Source organism: Pundamilia nyererei, unplaced genomic scaffold, assembly GCF_000239375.1.
Source record: "Pundamilia nyererei isolate P.nyererei 1_Seehausen unplaced genomic scaffold, PunNye1.0 scaffold00003, whole genome shotgun sequence".
NCBI classification, from domain to species: domain Eukaryota; kingdom Metazoa; phylum Chordata; class Actinopteri; order Cichliformes; family Cichlidae; genus Pundamilia; species Pundamilia nyererei.
This window is the reverse complement of record NW_005187404.1, coordinates 7,127,075-7,140,803: the sequence shown is the minus strand read 5'-3', so window position 1 is coordinate 7,140,803 and position 13,729 is coordinate 7,127,075. Positions and strand designations below refer to the sequence as shown.

Genomic DNA, 13,729 nt, shown 5'->3' with positions numbered 1-13,729 from the left:
CAAGAACAGTCTGTGCACGTTTACATAAAAAGGGACAATAACGTAGGGCTTCATTGCGTAAAGTCCTCATTACAAAAACGAACACACATATGAAAGTTCCCATGTGCAAAACAGTGACTCTGGGATATAGTGTGGAGAAAATTCAAACGGTCAAGTCATCCTTCATCATGCTCCCTGCAGTTGGGTGAGTGCATGTGTGGGATACAGCAGGAGAACAGTCTGGATGCCTGAAACCTTACAGGTTATGGATCTGGTGGCTCTCTAATGCCCAAATTCACTTACTTAGCAGTCGGGGAATTTAGGCTCTTGCAGAGGGATGGTGATGCATTGCTCTACAGAAAAGTGTTGGGCTGAGCTTTTACCACAAAACAAAAGGATAGCATTATTGCAAAACTGAATGCAGCATAATAATCACTTTTTCTCGATTATCTTATTTTTGTAATCATTGCAAGCCGAAATCATAATTGAAAATAAAATGTGATTAATCAGCCTGCTCTGCACAGCATTATTTGTTCTTTTTCCTTTATTGTCTTTCTAAATATAACTTTGTTTATCCCAATTTGTTTCCTCCGTCATGGCTTCTAAACCAGAGTTATAATAACCTGTATGCACTTGTCATATCTCAGCTACTTTTCATTAAATCGAAGACATCAAGGTCACACTAGGATGAAAACTGCCAACTGCCGAAAGTGCGAAACGTTACTTAATTGATCCAAGGCATGGATATAAGATCATCAGAAGAGCCAAACAACTGATTATGCATAACAGCTGTTAAAAACACATTTTTATTACCAAACTTCATCAACACGATTGATTTTTAGCGTAGATTAGGCCAGACAGTCTAAGCCTGAAGGTTGAAATAATAATTAAAATGATGGTTCTTCGTGTTAAGACAATTTTACCAAAAAAGATGAGGCTTATGAAAATTTACTGAAACAAAATGAACAGAGGAAATATTACACCCTGAAGCCTCAATGATATTGTCTCCATTGATTGCAATATTCGAGAGAAATTGAGCAAATATTTGATTTAACTCTTTAAATACCAGCTTGTTTTCAGTTTTGATGAAATGCAAATGTTCTGTCTTAGGTTTATAGCTCGTCACTCTAAACAGCCCAAAGAAGCACATAGTTGACATCGGTGACTCATATGTGACGACTTCTCTAGCAGACATAATATCAAATTCATATTACAAGTTTTTTGCGCTTTAGAACTTGAGCTGTCACATCTCCACAAGTCTCACACGCAAGGACCCTTTTTATTTATTTATTTTTTTACATTAGAACTCTTTATGCATTAATAAATTAAACTCAGAATGCACTGCGGCCACTGGCCTACACTAGCATGTCTCTCTCAAGGCCCTTTCTCAATGTCAGCTAGTCTTCATGGTCAAGCATCTCATCAAACAGTCATTACTGTGTGTTGTCTGTGTGGCTGTGATAGGCAAGCAGGTTGAGAAGGAAACTGAAAAACAAAGCTGGAATCACCCGGAGACTTGAATACCAGATAGACTTGGATCAATAGAAGGGATGGATACTTTATGAAGCGCTTAGGGCAAGCAGCTCATGATGATCACAGGAGTGTGTAAATTAGCTTATGGCACACAACGACACTAATGAATCATTGCTTATAAGAAGGGAGATGAGACCGGGAGCAGGCGAAGACACGATAATGAAATACATTCTCTGTGGCAATTGAAATGAACTGAAATAGTTTTATCATTGGTGCATGTTTAACTATGCAATATTTTCTCAATATTAAAAATATAATATATATCCAATATCTAATTAGCAAAATGTCAAAGAAAACATGGGAAAACTATTTGTTTCATGTGCATTTAAAGAAAACATACATATATATATATTTGAATAGAAGCAGCATGGTGATGCGGTGGTGGTCCAACAGCGAGAAAGCCATAGATGGTCGTCTGTATAGGTTATACCCATCCTCTTACCCTGTTTCCATTGGATAATGGGTGGATATCTTAACCGACTGAGCAGAGCTTTAGACGGGGCTGTGAGATACTTTGGTGTTCCTTTTGAGAATCCTGTTTGTGATGGGTGATGTGTGGAAGTACACAACCTCCTGAATAACTTATGATGCACGTAAGATGCTGAGAACTTCTTGTACCGGAACAATCTTTGGGATTTATTTAGCAAATTGAAGTGTTGAGAAGTACGACATATTCTGTTGTTGTCAACAGTGTGATTGCACTGGACAGTTAAAACTCAGTCAAGGTAGGCTAACGTCACATAATGCGAGCTAACATGACATATTGATAGGAGAAACACTATCTGTCATGTCTTTCAGAAAACAGGACGTTTTATGTGTCTGAACAGATACGGGTCATTTTTTGGTTTGTGACAGCAAGATTAGTTTTGTGCGGTGGTCATAACTCAAATGTCTGTGTTCTTGTCTCGGTGATGGATTTACAGGCAGAATTTGAATCATGTTGAAAAATGTAGTTAACTTTTTTTTTTCTTACAATTGTTGAAACATTTCTTGCCTGCTGTATTGTTATCAACAGGATTTTCTGACAGAACATTTTCTTCCCGAGTTAGTCCTGTACTCCTGCTTTTCCTGGAAGTTGGTAAATTATGCATATACCTGTATAGCCTCAGGGAAATATATTGTACTCCAGGCCATTCATTATAAATGAACATGCACAACTGTAGCATTCACGAACAGCTGGTGTCCTCGGGTAGGCTTAAACCCAACGTGATTCATCGCCATGTTGCTTTCGTAATTCTATCTGCCTTGAAGCAAGATGCAGGGACACACATGTAGTGTGGATGCCCGCCTCTGCTGGCTGCCTGGATCAAATAAGCCTCTCTGAAATCCTTCCCTGCTGGCAGGACAGTGCACTTCAGGCCTACCTCATCAGTTTCCTAAATGTCCATAGCATTGCATCAGTTAGAGCTTTGTGAGAAAGCTCCTAAGCTCCTCTTTGACACTGTCATATCTGGATGTCTTTTTGAGGGTTCCCCATTGACTGGTACCTCTCCGTGGGCTCTGTTACTCAATCTGTTTTAGTATTTTTTTTTCTACCTTGAAAGTTCAGCATCAATATTGTCTTCTTAAGTCTCAGCCTGGGGTGACGATGCACAAATGGGGCACCACTGCTGGCCACGAGAAAGCGAGTGAGAGGGAAACAGTGGGAGAAAGCGTGTGTGCAGCTGCCCATTGGTGTGTCTAGTGCAGAACTGATTTAAGGCCGCAGGCCACAGGAAGGAGGCTGCTCTACACTCAGGGCACGTCCCTGAAACCAGCAGCAGAGGAAGCACTATTGCCATTCAGCAGCATCGACTGCAGACGCCTAAATGAGTCTGTTCTGTCCTGCAAAGCCCAACGTGGCAGTTCGCCACTTGCTCAACTTCTCCAGCTCCCCTCCCTGCTCCTGCTGCTTCATCTTTCCTTTTTCTTTCAGTCACACACCTTTACACTTTTACCATCTCTCCCAGTCGTTCATCTTTTAGTCACCACTTTTTTTAAACATTCACAGTCCATCCAGTAACTATGCTCTGATCTGTTAACACCATTTTATTGCAAAGTCCAAACTAGAAATGCCAAGATCAGATGATGACCAGAGTTACAAGGTCTGTAGGGTTCACAATACAGCGACCTGAGCTATCTCATATGGAAAAGATATATATATATATATATAAATCTTATAAAGTTTGTATCTGTCTTGTGTGAAACATATATGAAAACAGAGTGAAAAATACAAGATATAAGATCCCTTGAAAAATTATATAAATGAAACTTGTATGTTTTGGATACTTAATAAAACAATATATGAAAGTAATGAGAAAGTGGCCACTTCCATGAGGAAATCATATAAGCCTTATATGATTCACTATATGAAGTTGGCCACATCTTGTGCAAGTCTTTTATAAGTTTTTTCTATTTCTTTTCCATATGGGTATGGTGTTCGTTTACCGCTCTCTTGGCAGTAAACACATGAATGCCTTTGTCGAGGACATCCTGACGAGGATTCAGGACCTGCTGGAGCTCACTCCACCTGTGAGTGGAACACAGAAGCCATCTATGTCCACTGTGAGCGACCATCTTTGAACAGAGGCGGTGGTTTACGACACCAACTGTCTGCCATCTATAATCCAGTTTTGAGTTCCCTCCCCAGACGCCTTAACGCCCACTCACATCCTGGGCTATCTGACCTCAGGAATTTGCATGATAAGGTGGGGCCAGGTTTCACAATGAACTCACCCGATACCCTGGCTGATTGGGACCCACACCCGCTTTCACACCTTGGCTCATGTGATTAGGTAGAGGATCATCAGGGGTTCTTTGTCCCTTTTAGGGGGAAACTCCCACTAGGTTTAAATCTGGGACTCTCCACCATTTGACCTTAGAACTGAAGAAGCTTCTCGGATGAGAGGTGAAACGTCTTCAAGTAACTTAAAGAAGTCCAGACGCTTTTCTTTGCAAACTCCTTTGACATGGGTATGACTGCTACATAAAACTACCAGGGTGACAAAGCTTCCTAAGCATGCTGTGTTTGCGTTGCTCTTTAAAGCTTCTTTAAATTCATGCATGTGTGTCATTCTCATTATCACACACATTTATTTAGAAGGACATGTCTATTTACCTCTTCTGGCTGAAGAAGGTGTTAGCCATTAAACTTCTATACACCTCACATAGCATGACTGTGACTTGACTGTGTAAGGCCCAGTCGGTCATAATATCTTCCACTTATTGGCCAAGTTACAAAAAGGCACAGGCCAAAAAAATGTATCAGTTCAAGTGTATCCTGCTAGAATGAACATGGTAGCATACCTAATCACCAGTAGACTAACCCAGTTTCTTTTACACCAGACATCCTCAGTGTCTGTCACCCAGTTTCCACAGTTTCTGCCTTTAGCAGATGCAGTTGTGAAAACACATAGCTCTTACTGAAATTTGTCACCGAAAATGTTGACAAAAACGTTCTGGCCGCTAGATTAATAAACAATGGAAGGATTACGGCTTTGTTTTGATGAAATCTGTTTGCCTGCCTGAATCGGGCCATATTTAGCACACAGTAACGTGTGGGTTGTTAGCTAAAACGGTGAGGATTTGTTTCTTCATGCCTGCATATTTATGGTATCGCTGCGTAGAACTTTTCACCTAATGTCCCTTTGCCACCTGGGGGTTGATGGAAGTGGAGTGGGATGGGTTAGTATCGGGGACGGTGTGATGACAGCTCGTGAATTCTAAAAGCATTATCTATCCCCGGCAGCCAGCCTGAGCAGCTTCCTGCCGCCTCTCATCTCTCCTGTGTGTTGCATTGAATATGGTTCTCCAATTGGGGTCATGGCACAGACCGATAGGAAGCTATATTCCTTCATAACTAGAGGCAAAGCTACAGAGTTCAGTATTAAGAACAGAGTTGGCAGATCTGACCACAAGCTGACTGGCAGACCAAGAATCTCAAAGTTATAAACATTAGAAAACAAAAAAAGTGCCTTAGGGGATGCATCATTCTCCCGATTTACTACTTTAAATTCAGTCTGTGATATATCATCCAGAGTGGTGCTCTCTAGTGGTAAACTTATGAGTGTCTGCTTCCAAATAAACTGATACCTTTATTCTGAAAGTCTTCTATCTTTGCATTTGCAGACTGAAATTTAGCTCAGCTCATTTTAAAACACCAAGAATCACTAACTAGTTGTTATGAAGCCTTGACTTGTTTTGTTTTGTTTTTTTGCTCTTTATTGCATTACAGGAGTTTAATATGATCTTTTTTTTTCTGGTCAGAGTCAAATAACAGCTGGAACTAATACAATGTCTTATCTTGTTCTAGCTATTCTTTGGTATTTTCTTTTTCTTTTTAGGCAAAAGGCGAAACACCCAAAGATGGTTAATTTGCTATCAAATAAGATTGAGAGCAAATCGTCAAAGATAAAATTAGGTCACGTTGATGTTATTTGCAATGCAAAATTACACACAAGTGATTAATACAGTCATTTTCTGTTGATCATCCAATCCTTTGAGCATTAAAACCAATATACATTAGTTTATAGGTTGAAGGGAAAGTTCGCACAACAAAGTGAAAATGTTTATAACATCTTAAAAAGAGTTCATTAAAAGTCCAGATACAGACACTCAGAATACGTGTTCCTGTTTTGTGTCCAAACCTGCATGAGGGTGTCCTAAAATCGTTAGGTTAGAAATTTTGATCATAGTTGTTGCTGCAATGTTTTCTGCTAAAACAAATGTCAGAGTGGTGGGTCGCTTTACTGCACTGTAGCGGGTACAGTGCAGCAACTCTTAGCGGCTCTCTCGCTCATCCTTCCCTTTTTCTCCCCTTTTCCCTGATCACCTATAGGGATTGATGATCGTGCCAAAGCAAAAACAGAAAAATCCATACCTCTCTCCTGCCCTTTTCATATTGCATTGATTTCATGGTGAAATATCAATCTGCATATGTCATGTACTATTGCAATGCTCAAAACATATTCAAAGGTAAATTATCATAAAACTGCTTTTGAGGGCATTTTTTACAAGTTGAGTTTGGACAGCTTCTCATTTGTAGAGGAAGGTAAGGTTAAAAAAAAAACTTCTGGTGACTTTGACTTACAGGCTATAAATAAAATGTATGAGTACACTTTAAATTGCACTGACGTATCCACACACCAATATAGGTACAGTACATGTTTGGGGTGCAACTACACTTGCAACTGCAGTTAGAGTGGGATAAAAGTAGCAGTTTGTTTGCTTGTTTGTTTGCATAAGATATGATGATTTTCCTAAATAGGTGGGAGAAAAATAGTGTTGATTTTGCAAAATCTATTGCAGAAACAGCACAGATGTTACTTGTAATGATAATAATATTAATAATAATAAGCGTCTCAATTAAATTCAGCCATTACTAATTTTATTATGACTGAAATAGATTTTTTTTCTTGTGGTAAAAATAAAGACCAGTCTAAAAATGAGGCTTATTTTTCAGTGCTGATAAATCACCCACTATTTGTTCTTCTACAGCTACGATATGCTGAGATGATCATGTTTGTCATAAACCTTTACCACGGGAGTGTTGACTTGCCTTTGGCTCATTTAGGTTTGGGCTTATAGAAAGGGATGGGTCGAGTAACTTTGTAACTTCCTAATTAAACAATATGCATGTTTTTTTATGATGTTCAATATGTTTCTGAACATTTTATCTGCGAGCTTTATCTACCCACTGTTTTTGCAATTACGACTTACAAATTTAGAGTTGAGAACGTGCAGGAAAACTGAAGCCTAAGGGTAATCATCTTGCTGTGCAGATGGTCCAAGATACATGAGAACAATTTCATAAGGTCTTTTCATAATGCAGCTTTGGCTCTGCAGTGGTTGTGTATATTTTAAAATACACCCTGCAGCTTGCTCATCAGGGGTGTTTTTACTACATCACAAGCATACCGCTCACAAACATTTTTCCACCAAAACAGGGTGGATTAATTCTTTTAACATACTAGATGCACGTGTCATGGTGTAGCTATTTGCACACATGTACATCTCAGGGGATTTAGTCAGATAAATATATAAAATTAAACACATGTTTTTATTTTTTAAACAAATTTACTGATGGGAAGCTCTTAGTAGTTCTGGTACTTTTTAACTTTTAAGCATTCAGAACATAGTTCTCTTTATTTCATGTTTTAATTTAGTGTATTCCACAGTCCACAGTACATGATGTGAAATATCTCCACATGATGACATTTGAGAGCAATAGCCCAGTTTATTCAATGTAGGGCAGGTCGTACAATAGAGATTTGAGTCCTCTGGGCAGTGTTTTGGTGGGAAATGGATTCTGTACCTTTGGCTTGTATACAGCAGCCTAAAGCTTTAAGGCAGATAAAAGAACAGAAATAAAAAAGGAGGAAGAGGGAGTGAAATGAGTTGGAGGGGAGAGCAGGGCGAAGGAACATTCAGCAACAATATCCTTTTTGCTGAAACTTTACATATGTCAGCACTTCAAAAGTTTTCCTATTACTATTTATCCCACATCCCCTCCAAGAGCTCCAGATATTCATTTGATCTAACCTTTTATTCTGCTCCTACTATAATACTCTAAAGCTAAATGCATAAGATGCATATATTCTTTCAAACTTTTTGCAAGTAATTAGAGACAAGTGGATTTCCGGGCCGAATGAAACATCGCTTTGAGCACAACAATTGATTCATCTTTGTAAAATAGCTTTGCCACCGGAGGACTTTCAGGACAAATCTAAGCTGGTGGAGTAGCAGTGCTCCCAGTATCTCTCTGTGTCTGTTATCATTGCACAGTAGCAGTATCTGTTATATAGTAGAGCGTTCCTACTGAGGAATGGGCAAAATATGAAATCTACAAGAGACAAACTACCAGAACCAAATTGTTTTCTATTGGCTGCATAATAGGATTTTTTGGAAGATGGGAGCACATAGGGCATTTCTAACAGTGAAGATCCAAGAGCAGAGGAAGTGAAGGTGGAAGAGTTTAAAAACCGGGGGTCAACCATCCAAAATTAACAGACAGTGCACAGGAGAGGTTGTGAAGAGGGCGCAGGTAGGGTGGAGTGGGTGGAGAGGAGTATCAGGGGTGATTTGTGACTGAAGGATAGCGGCAAGAGTGAAAGGGAAGGTTTACGAGATGGTAGCGAGACCACCTATGATGTATGGTTTGGCTGACAAAAAGAGAGGAGGCGGAGCTGGGGGTGGAGGTGGCAGAGTTTAAAGATGCTGCAGATTTCATTGGGAGTGACCAGAATGGACAAGATTAGAAATAAGTGTATCAGAGGCACAGCTCAGGTTTAGCCTTTTGGAGACAAAGTTAGAGAGGCAAGGCTGAGATTGTCTAAACATGTGCAGAGGAGGGAGAGTGGATATTTTGGATAAAGGATGTCAGATGTGGAGCTGCCAGGAAGGAGAAAAAGACGAAGACTTTGTGGATGTAGTGAAAGAGGACATGCAAAAGGTTAGAATGATAGAGGACGATGCTAACGATAAGGTGAGATGGAAATGGATCCACTATAGTGGGCAGCCAAAAAAAGAAGTGTGCACAAAGGTCATTTGAATGCAGTACTGTCTGTCAGATTGTTTATAATTCATTTTCTTAGAACTCTGACAACCACAGTGGGCTGCTGCAAGCTCTGCTTATGACAAAGAAAATGTAGCTTTCAGCAAGTGCTCTCCATGACTTGATGTTTATGTTCACTCAACGGCAGCATGGTAAGTTGGTGTGTGCTGAAAGTTGACATGGCAGGTACTGAATCTGCAAACAAAAGACGACAATTTCACTGTGGTGCAAAGCGCTGGGGTTGATCTCTGGGGAGAGGTTTAATTCCCCCCTGAGTAAGGGTGCCATTAAAATGCAATGACGTGAGATTAATGTTCATCTTGAAGTGACATTTGCTTTCTCATTTACTGCAAAAATTGTCTTGGAATATTGGGTGCTAGGTGTTGTTTTGAATGCTGATGAGCTCCCAAAGCTGCTCAAAGTATGTGCGGTGACAGTGTGAAAAATGTTGGATGTGCTTTATAAAGAGGAAGGGGATCTAGCTGAGTAAGGGACAAACAGTAAAACAAGACCATCAGCAAATTGGGACTGTGAACTTTGAAACTGTGCAGATTTCAAACTTACTGTATGCGAGATAAATGGATGTCCTCAGCATTAATATCTGGACTGCAATGGGAGTTACCTGATCACAAACCTGATTTAAAATGCATTATGTGGTTGCTTTTGAATATGTAGTTACTTAAGGATCCTGAGGAGGACAAAAAAAACAAAAATGTATACATCTTTTGATGCCCGGTGCAATTTAAAGGCTTAGATTACCTGGTTATGGTCTGTGTGTATGCGCTTCAAATAAACCTATTCATTTTTTTCTTTCTCTCCTCTGACTCATATTTCTTTCTCTCTCTCCCCCCCCCTCCCCCTCCCTTTCTCTCATACAGAGTGCCTGTAAGTAGCAGCTCCATCTTCTTTTCCTTGTGTGTGTACCCTCTGCAAGAGCCGGGGACACATACTATATGTGTATGTGAGATGAGGAGGAGCTAAGTGGCTACCACAACCACCTAGATCAGACAGCCTCCTGTGCTGCAAGATGGATTAGAGCCCCACACCTCAGGAGATCAAAGGTAGGAAAAGATGTTTGGTAATCAGCCGCCACTCACCTGCCCTGTTTAATGACAGCGCGGAGAGTAAAGGAAAGAGAGGAAATGGTGAATGACAATGAGTTTAGACTAAGGTCTTTTTGCCATCTGTGGGCTGTAGGGTGTGTAAGAGGGATACACCATGCTGAATGTCAATATTTATTTTGTATTAAAAAAACTTCACAAATGTGAGCATATTTCCACTGAAATTTAAAGTTGCACATCACATGTGGTTATTGTCCCCAAATATAAGAAACTTGTACAGAAGCATCCTTTAAACAAAGCGTCCATATAGCAGAGAAAATCTGTTTTTCTACAGTAGTCTACTATAAATTGAAGTAAAATGCTTTTATAATACTGGCACTATTTGAGGGTAATATCTGGGTTCAAGAGGTTAATTCATGTGGAAAAATATCAGCAATCTAAAACATCACTGGTAAACACTAGGATAGACCTTTGTATTGCCGCCCACATCTCCAATTTTGTCAGCAGCTCCAAAAGACCCTGTGTTGCTCTTGTGAGTTGAAGAAGCAAGTCAGCGAGGGAAAACGCGCTTCTGCTCTTAGTATTGTGATTAGTATGCTGTATTGCTCGCTGCATCTATAAATAAAAGTGTAAGCCAAAGGCCAGGCAAGTTCTCTGGGAGTTGTTGAAAGTAATTCTGGAAAATGCAGAAGAAACACTGACTGAATTAGAAGCAGATCAGGGGGGTGGAGAAAATAAACATGCGTAACAAAAAGGTGAATCTGACTTCACGAAATAACATGCAGAGCAACACAACGGTATGGGAGACGTTCAGTTCCGATGTACTCCAACTTCAGTTGGAAACTTGAGAAATTTCCAGGTCTGAAAAAGTTCCAGTTAATTTTTTTTACACCAAAAATATCCCAGTTTAATTCGGGGTAGTGTTTTTTCATTTTTACGACGTTTCAGTGGTAAACTACTGGTGGTGTTTTCAGGATTTCATAAAAGATACACACAGCCACTTTCATGCTTGTGGCTGGATTTTTCTTTTTTTAATCATTAGCATTTTTGCCACTGTCATGTGAGCTTTCTTTTTTTTCAAACCAGAAATCACCGTATTTGGATTATGTGGTCAATATATCATTATGACTATGAATATATAAACACTAAGACACTTGGTTAGCAAGCTGCATCCATGCGATGTATGAGTGCAGAGACAGAGATTATTAATTAACAGGCTTTATAAGTCTTTAATTTCATGCACCAAAATTTGAAACATAAACTCTGTTTCAAATTTTTTCTGAAGCAGAAAAACTGTCCATAGAGATTCAATTCATTTTTATTTATATAGTGCCAAATCACAGAAACAATTGTGTCAAAGTGGTTTATATTGTAAGGTAAAGACCCTGCAATAATACAGAGAAACCCCCAATAATAAGATGAATCCCTATGAGCAAGCACATGGAGACAGTGGGAAGGAAAAACTCCCTTTTAACAAGAAGAAACCTCCAGCAGAGCCAGACACAGGGAAAGGCAGCCATCTTCCATGAATGGTTGGGGGTGAGGGGGGGAAGATAGGATAAAGACACACTGTAGAGGAGAGCCAGAGATTAATAGTAAGTAATGATTAAAAGAAAAATGTACTATAAACACACAGTGAGTAAAAAACAGTGAGTGAAGTAAAAACAAATAATGCGTCGTGGTAAGAAGCCCAAGCCTGTTGCAGGATATCTACAGGAGCCCTAACTGTGTTTTATTAAAAAGAACATTTTTAAGCCCAATTCTAAAAGTACAGAGAGTGTCTGTCTCCTGAATCCAAACTGGGAGCTGAAAGCTGAAGGCTCTGCCTCCCATTCTACTTTTAAATACTGTAGAAACCAAAGTAAACCAGAAGTATGAGAGTGAAGTGCTCTATTGGGTTCAAATGGTACTATGAGGTTGTTAACATCCAATAAGGCCTGATCAAAACCACTTTTTGCACTAGGCAGTAAAGATGATGCTGTAAAGTTGGATATTTAAACATCCATTTAAACAGTGGGCATGAACCTGCTTTTGGAGTCCAACCTCAGGTGGCCACTAGAAGAACTTTTTGGCCTTTATTTTTCAGTCCCAAAGGTTTCCGCATGGTCAACAATCTCATCTTCTGGGTAAAAATCAAGTTCCTTTTTGTAAACACAACACTCAGACTTGCCCTCCTCATGGTTGATTTATGGTGGTCAAGTGAGCTAGAGAGTCAAGGGAAAACAAGAGCTTTAATGAGAACAAAGGTGTGAATGGCTGAAATAAAACTTTATTTTCTGCTTGCTTAGCAGAGGTTACATTATAAAGCACAAACAAACACACCCACCTCCATGTAACCACGGCAGAAGACGCTACATTACCAGATTCTGTGTGAATGTGGCTGAAGCTTCATCTGACTGCTGTTGCCTCTCTGCTTCCTGTGCGGTTACAGCGCTCAATGTCCGCAGACACACAGATCTGACACAAGAACAGAGCAGATTCCCAAATGTAGAGCACACATTGCTTTTTTTCTGATAAGAGTGCACTAAATTGCCTCATCTTCCAGTGTCTTTAGACCGCAGTGAAAATGCAGATGATCAGCTGTCGGGAGCTAAGCTTTCATTTTATAAAAACTTCCTGTGAGGAAGCGTGGAGCAGCTTTAGTGTGAAAAGGTTCAAGGGTCAAGTAATCCCAAGCTGCTAGAGAGATACTAGCTCTTACAGTGCCTGTAATTACTGTAATTAAAGGGCTTGTGAAGATTGTGAAGTCCAAATTGTATGGTCCTCTGTCCTTACTCCTTGAAAAAAATAAAAGAATAAATAAAACAAACAGATTGCTGCAATCTAACAGTGACACACACTTTCTTTTTTGCAAAATAACTAAAGGAAAAACTGGACTTATTTTATATCACAAAGCTGCTTATTGTACTATAATTTAACACTGTTTGCATGAAAGGGGATTACTTTATTGAGATTATATATATATAAGAACTAGTCCATTTACCATTTACCATTTCTTCAGCGGAGGCATTTTTGTCCGCACGTGTAAAATGAATCCATAAAAATGCATTTTCTGTCTTTTCTTTTTTCCTTTTGTAGATGAACTTCCATCACCTACACCCATTTTCTAGCCACAAGTTTAGATATAACTCTTTTTTTATATCAGACGTTTTCCTGATCCTGGACTGTCTAAGGAGCTTGGAAAGAAAAGCGTCTGGACTTCTTTAAGTTGCTTGAAGACGTTTCACCTCTCATCCGAGAAGCTTCTTCAGTTCTAAGGTCAAAAGGTGGAGAGTCAGGGGAGTCAGTCAAGGGGGCAGGGATAGCTCAGTAGGTAGAGTGGTGGCCCCATGATCGGAAAAAAAAAAAGGTGGAGAGTCCCAGATTTAAACCCAGTGGGAGTTTCCTCCCAAAGAAGGACAAAGGACCCCTGATGATCCTCTACCTAATCACATGAACCAAGGTGTGAAAGCGGGTGTTGGTCACAATCAGCCAGGGTATCGGGTGAGCTCATTGTGAAACCTGGCCCCACCCTATCATGTGATTTCCTGAGGTTAGATGGCCCAGGATGTGAGTGGGCGTTAAGGCGTCTGGGAAGGGATCTCAAAACTGGATTATAGATGGCAGACAGTTGGTGTCGTAAACC

General features: G+C 39.9%; 1 protein-coding gene across 1 annotated transcript in view; it reads left to right on the top strand.

Moving 5' to 3' along the window:
• Window positions 1-13,729, top strand: part of LOC102199689 (glutamate receptor ionotropic, kainate 4-like) — a 306,415-nt gene that overhangs the window by 77,038 nt on the left and 215,648 nt on the right. Inside the window, exon 2 of the mRNA XM_013910444.1 lies at window positions 9,922-10,104. The gene's annotated coding sequence lies outside the window, so the exon portion shown is untranslated. The remainder of the gene's footprint in view (window positions 1-9,921; window positions 10,105-13,729) is intronic.